This window comes from Danio aesculapii, chromosome 5 (assembly GCF_903798145.1).
Source record: "Danio aesculapii chromosome 5, fDanAes4.1, whole genome shotgun sequence".
Classification (NCBI taxonomy): domain Eukaryota; kingdom Metazoa; phylum Chordata; class Actinopteri; order Cypriniformes; family Danionidae; genus Danio; species Danio aesculapii.
This window is the reverse complement of record NC_079439.1, coordinates 1,579,560-1,593,577: the sequence shown is the minus strand read 5'-3', so window position 1 is coordinate 1,593,577 and position 14,018 is coordinate 1,579,560. Positions and strand designations below refer to the sequence as shown.

Here is a 14,018-nt window from a genome sequence, read left to right as displayed (position 1 = left end):
TCGTGCGCCTCGACTGGAAATAACCCTAATGCCTGATTAACACGGGTCTTCAGTGTCAACGCTTATTACTATTGCTTCCAAGCCACGCTCTTAGCAGACATTTTTTGATAAAACAAATCACGTCATACCAAAACTTCATACCAAACTATATTGTATCATTACTGACAGGGCTTAAATTGTGCCAGAACAAGCCGGATCTGAAATCTTTAAAAATCTGATTTGGCACCTAATTTTACCGATCCCCCTCCTCACACACACTCCCGCCCCACCCTTCACTATCTTCCATGACTCGACAACCTTTTTGATTTTGTCCAGTCTAAATATCTTTGAGCGACCCAACATTTCTTTACACATTTCTGTTTGCTCAAATATAAAAGAAAGTTATATTTAATCAAGCCGAGTTATGAATGTTTTGTCGAAATGTTTAGTTGTGAAGTGTGCATGTACAGTCTTTTTTATTTTATTTTTTAAATGGCAATAGCTTTGACCTTTTCTTTATTACAGGAACAATCAGTGTATCAGCATCAAACAGGAATAATCACAGAGCATCTGATGTACTGCAGACCTCACAACGTGACATTACATAATAATCACCTGTATCTGAATCTATTATTGCGGATCACCCAAAAGCAAGCCTCTCCATCCGGCTGATGCCGTCACGTGGGTTTAATTAGCAGCCACTCGTCTGCATCACACATCTAAGTAAAAGCTAGCGATTACGCTATTATCATTCCAATTAGACAATTAGCTTAAACTGCATCTTTAGAGAGTGCTGCAAACTGAAGAATTAACACACACAGAAAAACAGAGGAAAAATGTGTGAGAATGTGTGTGAAGAGATGGAGGTTTATGAATGACTGTGTGTTTATTTATAGATGAGCATCAGCCTGAAACCCCACCACAGGCTTAGATTAATTACTGCACAGAACATCTAAACTTTAAAAACAGTGATTTCTCAGCAGCATGAGAATAAATATATGCAAATGTAAACCCTGAATTATTTATTGTGATTGTTACGCATCTCTAATTGAGCATCGGTGTGACTTATTCTCTTATGAAACTGTCTTATGGGTGGATGTATAAAATAGCCAGTGAATTTACTGGAATAAGACATGAACAATATCGTAATCTTTACAATTACTTCCCAGTATTCCAGAGAGAATATGCAAGAGCAGTCAGCCATTGAAGCACGTGAGAGAAAAAAAAAACATTTGACTTGTCCTGCTAATACCAATTTCTGGTGCTGGGTAAAAATTAAACGCAAGTCAAATATAGATATGTATATACATAACATTCTTGTTTGTACTCTGTGCATATATATATATATATATATATATATATATATATATATATATATATATATATATATATATATATATATATATATATATATATATATATATATATATTAGGGATGCAAATATACACCAGAGTTAAATTACACCAGAGTTACCGACCGCTTCCGCGCTTTATTATATATATATAAATATATATTATATATATAATTTTTTCCCGCACCGCAAGAAATGTGGTCGGGTCCCACGGTCCCGCGGTCCTGCAGAGGGAATGCAGACCTCTAGTTGGTATTTACCACGTCTCCCTTCTTGTTCGGTCGAAACCCGAAATACTGCTAAACTGCAGAGGTTGTGTTCTTTTTTCAGACCAGGTAACTTGGTGCGCGACTCGCCATCTTACCTCATCTCTCTCTCTCTCCTCCACACATACGCATTTTTAGCCATTAAATAAATAATATTTAATATTTAATACTTGCCTCATATATAAGTGCATTGTTTTTATGATGGTATAACAGTATTGAAACTGACACCGTTGCTTTTTTATGCCATATTACCGCCCAAGTCTAGTGTGTATGGATGTTTCCCAGTGATGGGTTACAACTGGAAGGGCATGCGCTGCGTAAAACATGTGCTGGATAAGTTGGCGGTTCATTCCGCTGTGGTGACCCCAGATTAATGAAAGGACTAAGCCGAAAAGAAAATGAATGAGTTTCGTTTTTATGTATGAGTGTGTAGCATTTATAATAAACAAATAAATAAATACAAATTTAAAAATGTAAATATTTTTGCTTTTATTTTTTGAATAAGTGTGCTTCATTTAAAATAAATCTAAAAAATTATATAAATTAAAATATCTATGTAAATATTTTAGTTTTGCAGTTTTGTTTTATCGGTAACTGTGCATCTTTTTAAATAAATAAAATGAATATAAATTAAAATATCTATGTCAATATTTTTGTTTTGTGCTGTTTTGTTTTTGCATGAGTAAAGTACTTTCTTGAATGTGACGTTACAAGAATAGGCCATTCCTGATAATCTTTGATTTTAGGACTACTTCCTTTTATTTTCCCTTTATTACTACAGTAATAGAAAAAAACATTAAGGCTTTTAAGTGCCAAGCAAAGTGATGTCAAATTATTCACTGTAGTAGTTATTAGTTAAATTACTCTGCTGAAAATGTAAAGTAAGCCCTTGGTGATTTTAGCAAAACATTTTAAATCGTTAAATAAAGATTTCAGCTAGCAATTACCTTTTTTGAGATGACAGTAAAATATTACACTAAAATACAGCACCAACTAAACCAATAAATGGTGACACTTTAGATTGTGTAACAATTCACACCATTAACTCCTGGTTTATAACCTGCATATTATTAAGATATGAACCGTTTACTGGCACTTTTAAAGTATGATCTTATTTTAGATCCCTAATCCTATACCAAATACCTAAATCCAGCTACCTTATTAACTATTAATAAGCATATAATTAGTAGTTTATTGAGCGAAGAGTTTTAGCTAATGGCTTATTAATAGTGTGAACTGTACATTCAAATAAAGTGACCCAATAAAGAAAAGAAAATAATAGACTTATAGATGAAAATATAAAACATTGGTTATAAATGTATTGACTGATTGATTGATTAATTTAAAGTGCGCATTACAATAGTGAGACAATAAATAAAATACAAAAAGAATAAGAAAAATAGAAATCATAGAAAATTTAAATTAAATTGAATGAAAAGAAAATATATTCATTGAAAATGTAAATATATAAAGGCTGGCTATAAACTGACTGATTTCCAACATTTTATATCTTCATCCCAAGCCTCTCTCTCTTCATTTTAAAGAAATTTCAATGCAGGAATTTGGAAATGAGGTTTAAATTGTGGCATCAGCTCGACAAAAAAGTTCATTCAGAAAGCAGAGTGCTTTTAAACATGGACGGGAGAATAACAATCCTGCGCAGATCAAAACAGCAGCTCATTTCCATCCAACCACACTTCAAGAACAGATTCATAGCATCATCAAGAGTCCCTGGGCTATTGAGACCCTGATGAACCCCTCACACACTATATATATGTGATCCAGAACAACACACACTGCATGGAAATCACACACACGCACACACACACAAGAGAGTATGAATGGAAAGCAAAGCCGGTGGGACACGAGCACCAAATTCTAGCCCACGTATCCTAGCAACAAGCTAGCGAGGGTCTTTTCAGCACATTGCTCGGGTAAAGACAGATTACGCGTCTCCCCGTCTTCAGCCGGGGGCGTTTGGAGCCAAGAAGGTGGCAGAAATAGAAAAATCATCTCTTTAGTCACTTTGTGCCGTCTGCGTTTGCTCTGGAAAACCTCCACCACACCCCACAGATACAGTGTGGGTTGGCTTTTGAACACTTCCTGTGCTTAGAAACACATCAGCCGGTGCAATATTACACAATAACTCGCATTCATTAATGGAGGCTTTCTGAAAACTGATGCATTTTAATAATAAGTGCAGTTCAGGGACTGTCTGACCATTAAGGCTCACACAAAGCAAGATAAAGGATAAAGATCTAGTTGTAAAAATAAGGCCCAAGGTGTTTTTTACATGCATTTTTATTTCTCTTTGCTATTTGGGCTTATTGGAATCTAATTAGAATAAAAATCTAAGTATCATCTTTTGATAGGATGTACTTTTATAGAGAAATGGTGTCCATATATGTGCACTCGTGGTCCGAATTTACATAAAACACTTTTTCCTGACTGTTTTTAATGCATATTTAACATAGAATTAATTTTTTAAACTTGCTTTGACTATCAGAGAGTAAAAACAACATTTTTTTGCTCATTTTGGACAGTTAAAAATAGTGTTTGGGACATTTCATATGCTGCAAATCAGTTGGAGGATGACACTATGTCTGTAACAAAATATAAAACCTTCAAAGTATTTTAAATAGCCACTTAAGAGCTAAAATGTGCTGTGAGGACACAAACCCTAGGAGCTTAAAGAAGAGCATAGTTCAGATCACAACTACAGCGATAAGATACAGAGGAATGATGTCAGTGGGAACAATTTCTCCCATTAATATGTAGCGCAAAATAATTTATTCCAAAATGCAAATAAGTGGGCGTGGTCAACTCAGTGTTGCCAATTGCTTCATGTTTTCAACAAGTGATCTCTAAGTTTCAATATCTACGCAAGAATTGTAATTGTTTATATTTTATTGAGCATTATTTATTATTTGCACAACTGACATTGCACATATTCGTCACACTGCGTTGCACGAATTCATCTTGAATCATATACATACACTGTACATATACATTTCTACATATCTATGTGCATACCTCTGATTATTAATAGCATCCTGTACATATATTCATCCATTGTAAAACTCTGTTCAATCAACCTGTATATAATGTTCATAGTACATTCATCTGTAAATATCACCATAGTTTTTCTATAACTGCACTTAATATACCTGTATCCTGCACTTGCTGCTATTGCACTGCTGGTTAGACCTAAACTGCATTTCGTTGCCTTGTACTTGTACATGTGTAATGACAATAAAGTTGAATCTAATCTAATTTTGACTTTGGCTAATTTCTGAAGGCATTTTGAATGAACTTTCCTTAAAGTGTTTACATACTTTTTCATGTTTAAGTTTTCATTTTCTGTTAATTAGGATATATTTAATATCACTGAGAAGATGTTACTTGAGAAAATTAAAAGTAACATTTACAAAACTGTAAAATGTGATAAACAGTAGAATTATTTTTTGTTTACTATATTCATGTGGTTAAAAACAATATACAATTAATTGGAAAGACTTGTGTAAAGTCCCCAATGATATACCCTCCTGAATTGTACAGTGGACTTTTGTCCTGACTGTGATGAAGAACGGGTACTTTAATTTTGTTATTTATTTGGCCAAAAACTGTTTACTATCAGTGTTTCCTCTAGGATGTTTTCCAGCTGTGGCAGGCCTTTCACACAGATCTACCTAAAGTGTTCTTTCACTGACAAATGTGGTGAGCGCAGTATTACAAGTCCAGATCACATTCATGTAATCAGAGCATGCAAATCTCTTTGCTTGCGCACCGATTTCCTATGTTCGTGCACAAAACTTCTTACACACCCTCAAATATACACTGCTCAAGAGCAGATTTTCTTGTGCACTCTTGAATAAACACTGCTGAAGTGCAATTATGTAACGAGTATGTCTCTGACATTTATTAGATCTGCTAGAAACATTTATGAATGTCTCCAATAGACCTACAGAACACATCCTGAAGTAAAATCATAACTGAAAGCTACGTCGTGTTTGCTGGCCTCATGCATCGCGCAGCCCTGTCAGTCAGTCAGTAACTGTAACCTTAAAGGGTTGAACAAATAACACACAGCACTACTATGATTACAAAAAAGTTAGTTCTGTTATAAAGCACTTACATTTTAATATGTTTTGGTGTGAATATAACCTGCTATTAAAAAGAAAAACAGCAACAACTGAATGTTTTGTGTGATGCCATGGAAGAATGAATGTAGCAGAAACCATGACTATTATTATGGTCAACTGGCCTGGTACCCTCAGTCAATACGTGGTGGAGTAGCAAAGCAACACTTTTACCACCGGAAAACAAGAACCTAACCACTGATTTACATCAAAAATCTGAACTGTTTTGGTACATATGGTCCACTTTCTGGAACTTTCTTAAGAAAGCTCCATGAGGACTAGCCTTTGTTCTTCTAATCTTGGTTTAATCTTTTAGTGGTGTAACCATTCACAAATCTCATGGTCTTTTAGTCACGGATCAGACCATTTTTCGGATCAGCCAAAAAGGAGACGACAAATGTCATTTGCTTTCCATTTTTACAGAAACAGCACTGAAAGAGGCTTTTGGTTTTAACAAACAGAACTGAGAAGCTGTAATTTAATTACAAATAAAATAAAAATAATCAACTGAATAAAAACAAACTGTAAAATATTCAATACTGTGAAAAATTTACTGTTCCTACTACTGTTGCTGATAATGCTAAACGTAGAAATCTAACATTATCATTTGTTCAACCCATATTAATTATATTATCTCATCTTCAATAAATTAATGTTAATGTAACTGCTGCCTACAACTTATTTTTTTTAGCATCAAGTTAAATGCAAATGATGGTGATTTTAATCTTTACCATAAACATCAGTGGTTTTATCTGAACTATAAACTGTTCTCCCAGTACTTCTGTCTTATTTGACTGTAACTTTCATAACCAATTCAAAAGACAAAAGACTAAATCCCTTTGTTTATTTTTGCGTTTTTCAAACACAGATTTGAGTTCAGCGATTCGAGGATTAATAAACATCTGCAAATCAGCATCATATATAATGTATGTTGTGTGGGTGTTGAGATCCTGATCTTTTAATGATTAATCATGCAGCTTACACTGAATGCATTAATACAGGCTAAACAAGCAGAGACCGAAAACACCTTTAACCCCTTCAGACCTGAATTATGTTCCAAATTTCAGAAAAATATAAAAGTATATTTTCAAAGTTCTTGAGGCTCCCATTAATGAGATCAAATTATTATTTTTTTAATTCATCACTCTTTAGGGGTATTTTTTTTTTGTCCATTGTAGTGGACATCAGGTCCAAACAGTTGTACTTCCCTAACATTATACCATCATAAAATAAAAAAAAAAACCACACAAAAAAGTTAGTATACACTTGAAGTTTATTTTCAAGGTCACAAACATCAACAATGTAACATTTTCACTTTAATTTCTTGGTTTTTATTTTTAGATTGCACATTGTTTATAACAAACTAAACATCTTTAGAATCAATCAATTCAGTCATGTTAGACATGCACCCATTTTCTCTTTTTATGTCACAAACTAAACAGTATAACATTTCAACTTCAATTTTAGGGTTTTTACTTCCTAAATTGCACATTTGTTTACGAACTGAACATCTGCGATTAAATCAAGTGGTCATGTTAGAGTCATTTTCGGTGTGCCTCTTTGAAACAATTTCTCTGTGACACAAAGCAATAGTGCACCTTGCACTTATCACAGAAGACATGTGTTTTTCCAGAACAACCTGGCAGTTTGCATCTTGTTGCTTCTTTTTTCCCATCATAATTTGGCATGTGGTCCACCATATCTTTTTGGACTTCAGGAACTGGCCCACGTTCCATTGCACCTCTTTTTTCTCTAGTTGCATTATGGGGAGTAGGGTCGGTACTGGTGGTGTCAGAATTGCTTGGTCTTCCTCGTTTTCTTGAAACATGCGGCTTCCCAGCACACACAAGCACTTCAGCCACATTCATTTTGAAATCAAGAAGATCCATGATTTTCTGTGGCTGAGTTCCCTTGCTTTCATGGTCTCTGCGATACTCAAGCCAACTGTTCACCACAGCAAAATCAAAGGCATGAAAAATCATGCGCAGTGGCCATTTGCGAGATCTGATATCAATCCTGTAAAGGCTGATTAGTTGATCAAGCTTGTCCACCCCTCCCATGGCCTTGTTGTATTTCTTCACAACCTCTGGACGCTTGACCTTCAGATACTGCTTCTCTTTTTGATCCCACCTCTGAACTTCATCTTCTTCTCCAACACCAACAAAGTTGGAAGCCAGCACAACAGAGCGATTATCAAACCACTTCACCAGAACAATCTTTCCATCTCTACTTCGAACTTGATCATGGTTTCCCCGCTCTTTCTTTGACATTTCCTTGTCTGTCTTTAGTGGAGGATTTGCAAAACGACAAATCCTTGCTGTTCCAGCAGCATGGATTTTCTTTTCTGCAAGAACTTCAAGAACATTGTAAGTGGTGAAGTAATTGTCAAAATAGATCTTATGGTTGGGAGCCTTGATTCTCTGGCACAAGTGCGTGACAACAGAAGCGCCATGGCCTAAAACCTTTTTGCTTTGCTCAGAAAGCTCTGTTGTGGCACCTTGGTAGATGAGGAAATCATAAGCAAGCCCACTTTTGCCACAAAGGAAATACAACTTCACTCCCCATGGTGTAGGTTTCCCTTTGACATACTGGAGCACAGAGAGTTTTCCCCTGAAAGGCACAATCTGCTCATCAACACAAAGCTCTTCCTCCAGTTGTAGCTGCAGACAGCGTTTCCTTATGGACTCATAGAGTGGCCTGACCTTAAAGAACACATCAGTGTCTTCCGGAGGCCTCTCATAGTTGTTCACAACATGCAGGTTGGAGCGGAGCTGAAAAAAACGATCTCGAGACATGGTATCCTTGAAAATTCCAATACTGATTCTGGAGGACCAGTACATTCTCACTCTGGGAATACCAAGCACGCCCATCGCCATATGTAGGCCAACAAGGACTTCAATCTCAGAAGCTGAAGCATGTTTGTAACCCTTGACTGCCTTTTGTTCCGCATATATATTGGTCATTGTGCTCATCAGTTCAAACATCTCACTTGGAACATACTGCTTGAAGTAGCCATATGGTGTTAGTGGCTCAGGAGGGTCAGTGGAAGGACTTTCCCATGTAGTCTGTACTGGGGTAAAGGAGGTCTGACGCCAATGAATATCACTTTTCTTTGTGACATTACAAAGTAATGGTTCTACATCTGCATCATGATCTTCTCTGTCTTCTTGATCCTGACTTTCCTCTGCCTCAACCTCAATTTCTCCCCCTACCTCTGGTAACAGTGGCTCATCTCTGTCTTGCCCTGAAATTGTTAGCAGAAACTGCCCCTTACAAAACAACATAAATGTTTTATATTCTAATTCATATTGATACAATATTATAAAACCATATATGCAGATAAATGGTATAGCAGAATTCAATTAATTGAGGAGCATTTCATTGTAATAAAAGCCTTAACTAATTAATTAACTAACTATCCCTAATCCTACATGTACCAACTGTTGGAGATCTATCAACTGTATCTCCATCTTCCTCATCACTCAACATATTGTCCACATCTGAGACATTTCCATCTGCTATACATTCAAGGACTTCAAGAACTGTGTACTCTGCATATGAAATAGTTTCAACAAAAAATTAGTGCATTGATATACATTTTGAATATAAAAAAGCTCGATCAGCATTGCTGGAGATTAAATTTTAATAACAGACCTTTGAACCCACTGTCCATCGTAATGGACAAACATATTTGAAAAAATCCTGATCTAAAGCTTGCAATTCTACAATCGATTTGTAACTTTAATTAGTAAGTTAAATCCCTCTTTTTTACATACAATCTATGAAATATCTGCAAACATATCAATACATCTGAATAAAACCATGTAAATGTGGCTTACTTCTGTGTTTGGAATGAAGTGCTGCCATGCTGCTTTTTAGTTCAGTGGATTTTTTTCAAATTACATCATGCAGAGCCTTACTGCCATTTGATTGGATGAAAAATGTCCACTTTCATGGACTGTAGGCTTAAAATTTGGTGAAATGCTCCGGAAGTGAAAAAAACATGGGATGTCATGTGATGTCCATTGTAATGGACGCAGGGTCTGAAGGGGTTAATAACCTGAGAAACCCACCACATCCCCAATAACCCACCACAACTTCTACTGTCATCATTACATTTTACAGGAAAGCCTGAATGCTTTCATACATGTGATTTGAATGAAGCGAGAGGCGATCTCTCTGTGAACTTAGGATTAATCTACAAGTAAAAAAAATGTATTAATCCGAACCGTGGGTTATGATCTGCACAAATCAGTTACACCCCTATAATGTTTTATTTGTTTTTGCTTTTAAGAATTTGTTTGCAATGGCATGTATAACAAATTTCTGCACATCATTACAAGATATCATTACCACAGTTGTTTAATTGAGAAAAAAAAATATATATATAATAAATAATTCAATAAATAAATAAAATACAAAATATTGAAATCAGACCGTTATTTGAAGTACTTTTCTTGAATATTGATGCTTATTTTTTTTATATAAATATTATATACATGTACATTTTCTGGAATAGCAACCTTTTAAAAAAACTATATCATGAAAGATATAGTTACTGTGATGGCGCAGTGGGTAGCACAATCGCCTCACAGCAAGAAGGTCGCTGGTTCAAGCCTCGGCTGGGTCAGTTGGCATTTCTGTGTAGAGTTTGCATAATCTTCCCATGTTGGCGTGGGTTTGGTCATACTGCCCAGCCCTAAGTATGAATATATTTTCATTAATTTAAATAAACTCTAACATATGAGGTAATAAACATTTTTTTTATAGAAATGGAACGGTTTATGTAGTTTTAATAAAAGAAAACTAAAAAAAATATCAGACACACAAGGCTTTTAGCTCTTAATATAAGGAGATCATGGAGGGAGAAAAACTGTGCTTCACAAACAGCTCTTTATATAGATTTACATAACAATTAACAGCATCAGGTTACTTACATAATAAGATTTTAATATCAGCTGTCACACTCTCAAATATGTCTTTGTAGGATGATGTTTAACAGCTTTGTTTTATAATCAAAGATCTGTAGCTTCAGAACATACAACGCAGTGCAATAATGACGACTGAAAGCATGCTAATAAGAAGAGATTATGCCATATATATAGAGATTATGCCATATATATACATATATGTATTTATCATAGAAAATTGTGCATCTTGATGTGGTTACTCTAATGTGTTTGTCCAGTGCTTATTAAATGATATATGGCAACACATTAGTTGCTCTTCTATTGTCGTCAGTAAACTCAGAGCTCAAACAGGGTAAAATCATGCATTTCATTTTCACACACTCCTGGCCTCAGCATCAATTATTCAAAGACAGAAAACACTACTTCCTTTTATTTTCCCTTTATTACTACAGTAATAGAAAAAAACATTAAGGCTTTTAAGTGCCAAGCAAAGTGGTGTCAAACTATTCACTGTAGTAGTTATTAGTTAAATTACTCTGCTGAAAATGTAAAGTAAGCCCTTGGTTATCATTAAGCAATTTAATTGCAAATATTTGTAATGTACTGTAAAATAAATACCTAAATAATACAAAATAAAAACTTTATCATGATTTATTTTGCAGATTAATTCTATTTTTTCAACTAAAGTTAATTTATCAAGAGTAGACTTGCTTATAAAAAAAATTAAAGCAATAAATTAGTTCATGACTATATATGATATTGAACTATATGCTAACGGATGCTAATGGATGACTGAATTTCCATTATTAACTATAAATTGAGAGAAGCAAAACAAATATTATACAGCCTATTATATATATATATATATATATATATATATATATATATATATATATATATATATATATATATATATATATATATATATATATATATATATATATATATATATATATATACACATATTGTTTGTTTGTTTGTTTGTTCATCAGATAGTTTGCATAAATAATTTTTTCAGAGAGATGAACAGATCTTTATTTCTCGGTTACTAACGGTGCACGTCCTGTCTTGATTATATGCGTTACCATAAACACATGTTAATTCATGGCTGTCAATCAATTCTGTGGGCGGGGAAACCGCACTCCTACGTCATGTTGTGGTCGGCCTCAAAATAGGAGGGATTTGGATCCTATTTTAACGTCAGGACTTTTTTTTTTTAAATAAGAGAGGTATTGTGTTTCTCTCACCCCAATAGGACTGTGGACATACTATACCTACACACAGATCTGTTCAAACAGCTTACAAAAGCTGCCCTAACTAATGTAAATATAGTGTACACAAAATATGGTGACATTAATTAGCAAATAAAATGTCATTTTCATACACGTTTCATTTCTTTTAACGTTACCATTTTTGTACTAAAGGTAAAAGACCCTGTTTGACTCAGAGTTAAGAGTTCAACTTCTATTAAAAAGAGTTTCACTTCTATTGTCTGTGCATTTATATTTATATTGACTAAGTAGTGTCGAGTCAAACATCTGAAAAGGCTCATCATTAATCTTAATTTCCTCTCTGGCACAGTACATAATCTGACTGATCTGTGATGACCATCTCTCCCTCATTAGCATAAACAACAGCCCTGAGTGAGAAGCAGCCGTCTGTCCATTAGCCATTAGAGTGTTTGAGCTGCTGAAGATAATGTCAGCATAGACTAAGAGGATTATAGATGTGGAGTTTTAGATGAACAGCGACAGGAGCGACATAGACTGACAGAAGCATGAAGCACACACTTACACTGAAGCACACATGCACACCTGACCAGCACTCACAACACACTCACTGCTGTTTTACATCTGTCACTATGAGGACGCACAGGTGTCTGTAGCTCCGCCCTCTTCTAAAAAGAGCACATCTCATTTGCATTTAAAGCGACAGTCACCAAAACACCACAATTAGGAACAAAGCCTAAAAGGGTCAGTTTCAGAGAGCTGGAAAACATCTGTGTGCTGAAATTCACACACACACTCTAATAAGACATCAGATGTTGAAAAGAAGAGCATGATCGGTGCCTTTTAAGTTTTATATTTCTCTAAAAGGACTAAATTATATTACTACATTAAAAAAAATATCTAAAATGCCTGTGGTGGCGGTGACGCAGTGGGCGAGTGACAGAAGCGCTTTTGCAACACGGACTATCACATCAAGCCTACTGCAATCCCACACTGCTGCTTAATAAGGGTCACCAAAAACACTAATCCTCTTCAAACTGATATATTTTGGTCAGATCTGCAGTGCTCGTCACATCAAAGGCTCTTTTTTTAATTGGGAAGCAAGTGAAGGATTATGGGATTGGATGCGGAGTGTTCGCTCTGCTGGTCTAAAGGAGAATAACAGGACATGGAGATTAAAGATGAGAACATGTACGATTTAGAGGCGACTGTCTTTCCAGTTTTTCTCCATGAGAACCAGCGAAGAAACGGCAAGAGCTCAAGAGTGTCATTTATCATTGTCGATCATCTAAATTTTAAAGACTGTTTACATTATTAGTGATTTGCAGCAACACTGCAATTTTTGGAGATACCTATTGCAAATACCTTTACAAGTGCGATTATAATCCAATTATTTTAACAATCACAGTAAAGTTTACATGACAAAAGCAAACCTCTTCATGGCAGTTTACATGCACCTCCAAAACAAATTAGGATGATCTAATAAAATAATGCTAAAAAAAAATTACATGCTGCCGAATCTACTCCTAATATTCTTAAAAACCTAGGATTATACTAATCAATCTCATTTAAAGTCACCATAAAATCATAATGAACTATTTTTAATGGAATATTGAACTGTATTTGATTAATCTGTGCACATAATTTTGGTTTAATTTAGCATTTCCTCATCATTTTCATTTAATATTTTATTCTTACGGTACTAAATTAAAACACTTGATTAGTAACTGCTGATAAAGTCCTGCAGCAGCAATTAAAGAACAAACTTTTCGTTAACTTTTGAATAAAAACGAGAATGAGAAAATGAGAGATCTGATCAGTGTTGGGTAAATTACTTCAAAAACTTCATTTAATTTAAAGTTGAAAGGTAATTTAACAACTCAATAAGTACTCAATACTACTCAAAATCCATATAAATGTCAATGCACAGGCAATAAATTAAACATGTTTTTATGCACATTTTCAAAATGTTTGCACATCTTGGTGTTTCCATTAAGCATTTTTATGCGATACTTCAAACTGTGCATAAAAATAGGTGCATGAAACCATAATCACGTCTTTATTTAAAAGGAAAAAACAATTAGCTGGAAAATTGAGTTTTGCTTAATATTTGATAAACACAATTGCTCTGATCCTCTGAAGT

General features: G+C 34.7%; 1 protein-coding gene across 4 annotated transcripts in view; it reads right to left on the bottom strand.

Annotated features, from left to right (window-relative positions):
• Positions 1 to 14,018, bottom strand: part of cita (citron rho-interacting serine/threonine kinase a) — a 187,500-nt gene that overhangs the window by 159,943 nt on the left and 13,539 nt on the right. The gene's annotated exons all lie outside the window — the stretch shown is intronic.